This window comes from Suncus etruscus, chromosome 4 (assembly GCF_024139225.1).
Source record: "Suncus etruscus isolate mSunEtr1 chromosome 4, mSunEtr1.pri.cur, whole genome shotgun sequence".
Classification (NCBI taxonomy): Eukaryota; Metazoa; Chordata; class Mammalia; order Eulipotyphla; family Soricidae; genus Suncus; species Suncus etruscus.
The window spans coordinates 27,723,155-27,727,281 of record NC_064851.1 but is presented as its reverse complement, the minus strand read 5'-3'; positions in this window follow the sequence as shown (position 1 = coordinate 27,727,281).

Below are 4,127 nucleotides of genomic sequence, written 5' to 3'. Positions count from 1 at the left end.
TTTGTTTTTATGTAATACTTGCCATCCCTCACTTTTACTCATCATTTCTTTCTTTCTTTTTTTTTTGAGGGGGGCACACCCGTTTGATGCTCAGGGGTTACTCCTGGCTAAGCGCTCAGAAATTGCCCCTGGCTTGGGGGGACCATATGGGATGCCGGGAAATCGAACCGCGGTCCTTCCTTGGCTAGCGCTTGCAAGGCAGACACCTTACCTCTAGCGCCACCTCACTGGCCCCAGGAGTGATTTCTGAGTGCAGATATAGAAGTGATTTCTGAGTGCAGGTGTAGAAGTAACTCCTGAGTACCTCTGGTTGCAGCCCAAAATGAAACAGATAAAAACACATTTGTGGAGTAGATTTTTTTAGTGGTACATCCCAAGCAGTGCATGGAGACTAGGGGCCACTCCTGATGATGCTTGGCCTGATAGTGCAGACTTGATGGTTTGGTGCTTAGTATTACTTATTCTAACTGGTTCTAGGGTCCATCAGGTTACACTGCACAGTTCTCAAAGCACCATGAAGTGCCAGGGATCAAATACATACTTTTATCCATGTAAGACATGTGCTCCATCATTTTGAATTATTCTAGCCATATTGAGTAGTCGGAATTTGGAGAAGGTTCTATAATTAAATTTAAGGATTCAGATACATAAGACATAATCAATACCCTTGAATTTAAGGTTGAGGAAAGATAAGAGTCAAGCAAAACATATGATTATATAAAAAGATTAATCTCAAGAAACTCTCATGCCGTTGTGGGGCTAACAAGTTCAACCTGTAGGATGAACCAGCAGGGGTTTTGTATATAGAATTTTTCTCTGGAAGGCATTTAGATTTTTTTCATATGGATACAGGATTACTAAATAAGGTCCATCTGCTTTATTAAGGGTAATCTACCAAAAGCACATAGTAGGATATCAATACTACACCAACACTTAAAACAAAGGATAGAGTAGGACAGAGAAGAGGAGAGGTACTTAGAATAGCCTGGATTTTCCAATTACACATTTAATATTTTGGATAAAAGTGTTACTTGCCTGTGTCCATAACAGCCTTGGCCATATACACAGTAGCTTGGATGCTTTTGAAAATAATAAAGTGTTTTACAATGTCCTAAATTCAGTTTATGAAGTCAGTAATTTTATGTTTGCCCAGGGATATCTATAATTTTAAGTACAGAGAGCCTTTTATGCAAGAAAACTCCCCCAAACAGTAAAATCTATCAGGTCATTTTGACCTAATTCTCAGAGCTTCTTACAAGAAAAACAACTCAGCTCAATCCTTAATTCTCTTTACAACACTGGTATTTTTCAGAAGAGCAATTTTCAAAAGTGTCATATGAAAATTGTCATATGACAATTTTTCTAATATACAACACATAGGGCTTCAGTAATTTTTCACTTTGTAGAAACTTCCTAGATTCAAGGGAAAAAATCTAAGAAATTTTAGAGAAGAAAGTTGAGTTTCACTAATCTGTGCCAATGCCTGCTAGGTACTGATGAGGACTATTGATGACATTCTTTATGAAACAGCCTAAATCCCAACCCCATTTCATGATAGAGAAGCTCATTAAATATGTGTTTAATATGGCCAGAGATGAACAGTCTCTGATTTACCCTTTCTCAGCTTTATGTAAAAATATCTGCAAAGACTTCTACGGTACTGCAAACCGGAGATAAGCAGAAACCTTCAGCCAAAATCCACTGGGAATTTTCACTAACTCGAATGTCAGTCATTTGATTCATTGACCCAAATTAGTTATAGAGGAGTTAGGAAAATGCCTTAACTTATTCACCATTTCTAGTTTAGGATACAGAAAATCAGGTACCTAATGGCCTAAAAATCTTCTAAACTCACTATCCTGGCCCATTTCTCAGTAATCCTCAACCCCTTGCTTTATTCAGCATTTTAGAGACAATGGTTCCCAACTTTTGGGAGAATTGCAAACTCAGGAGAAAGGAGGGTTCTTTCTTCTTTGCATGTACAGTTACCACAGAGAAAGACTGGTGGGGTGGGGTGTAAGGGATCCCTGGAATTAGCAAATTCTGGAGCATGTTCAATTCTTGTACAAAGAACATTTGTCTGATGTTTAGCAAAGGCTCTTTATCTAAGAATTAGAGCAAAAATAGCTCATAACTTATTCCAGCAGAGAATAGAATTGACACCAAGTACTTACAAGGCCACCTTGCTTCAAGTATAGATTTGAAGGGCACATCACATCTTTGTGAACAAGAATTGCCAGGGCATATGAAGCCCTCTGGTATTGTTAGTCTAAAGTACTGGTCATGGAGGCTAGAAACTGGACTCAAAAACCTTGCTGTACTATGAAGTCCTGGGCATATTATTGAACCATTTAGAGTCTCAGAGTCTTCACATGTGACATGGGAGTAATTAATACTTGCCTTAGATTGTTGAAATTTATATTAAATAATACTTGTGAATGAGCACTCTGTCTTGACAAAAGAATTGATTAAGTAGTGAACCTTTCATTTTTAGGAAATGAATAAGGAAAGAATAGATAGTAATAAAAAGGAATGGATAAGAAAGCACTCTGAAGTATGTAAAAACCAAATAAAATTTCTGAGCTGTTGAGTTAATATAGGTAATTTCATTGGTTTCTATAGGTAAATTTGATCTATTGGCAAAATTGTAAAGGGGGATGAGGCAAAAAGTAAAGAAAGCACAAAGGTTTTAATGAAAATAAATTTCAGTCTTTGACTTTTGTGTGTGATCCTTAAATCTTGCTGAGATAATTAAAACAGCTAAATTTATCCACTGTGATATGGTATTATTTTTAATACAAAATTATTGAAAACTTGTAGTAAGACATCTTTAAATTTTAGCTATTCATATAATTGGAAGCGAAATACAGGTAAAACATTATTACAGTAATGTTATTAAAATGGAAGTTATGAGAAAAAATGGAAAAGCTTAGTGAGTGTAGAAAGGTAATTGGTTAATAAATACATAAAAATTAGTGTAAACAAGTCTAAAACATACTGGAAAAATATCTCATTTAAAATATTAGTACTATTTCTAGTTAAAGAGCAGTGAAATGCAGGTGATTAAACATATAAGAAGAGTATATAACTTTTAAAAAATTATTCAAATTGATTAGTAAATAATGAGCACCCCACAAGAGAAATAAATAGAATTATATCATTCACAACATAATAGTTGCATATAATCAGCAATCATAAAAAATTTTTTTAGCCTCAGTAATGCAGAAACCAAGCATTTACATGGATTATTGATGGGAGTATGAAAGTGTTTCTGTTCTGGACAGTAGATAGTCAGTGTCTTTACATTTTAAATATGGTTTCCCTTTGGCCCATTGATTCTAATAGGGAAGTTATCATAAACAAATAGACATTCTTTAGAGACAGATAATAAAGTTGTTTCACTGCATCATTACTTATCATAGTAAGTGTTGATAACAACCTAAATTCCTATTAAAAGCAAATGTATTTATACCATTTTTGAAATACAGCATTTTTGGGTGATCCTATAGATAAATAGTTAATAAGGGAAGATTTCAATATATGATATTATGTAAGTTTATTAAGTAGATAGTATATGTATAATTCTACTTCTATATAATTATGTTATACATTTAAAGAAATACTTGGTAGATTTTTATCAAAATATTTTATTTAAATGGTATTAGGTATAATTTTCCCACTTTAATTTTTTAACATATAAAAATATCTTTAAAATTTTTAATCGAATCACCATGAATTAAAATGTTACAAAGTTACTTATGATTGAGTTTCAAGCATACAATCTACCACACTAGTTCCTTCACCAGTGTCCATGTCCCTCTACCAATGTTTCCAGTTTCCCTCCCATACCCTGGTTCTACCTCTATAACAGGCACTCCTCCCCCATTTTATTTTGGAGGGGAGGGCACATCCGGTGGTGCTCAAGGGTCACTCCTGGCTCTGTGCTCTGAAATTGCTCCTGGCAGGCTCATGGGACCATATTGGATTCCATCCCAGGTCGTCTGCATGCAAGGCAAAAGCCCTATAGCTGTGTTATCATTCCGACCCTTCCTCCCCCATTCTACACAGTGTGGTTTACGATATTGTTATTGATAGGGTATCATCATGTCTCTTTACCTCCTTTCACT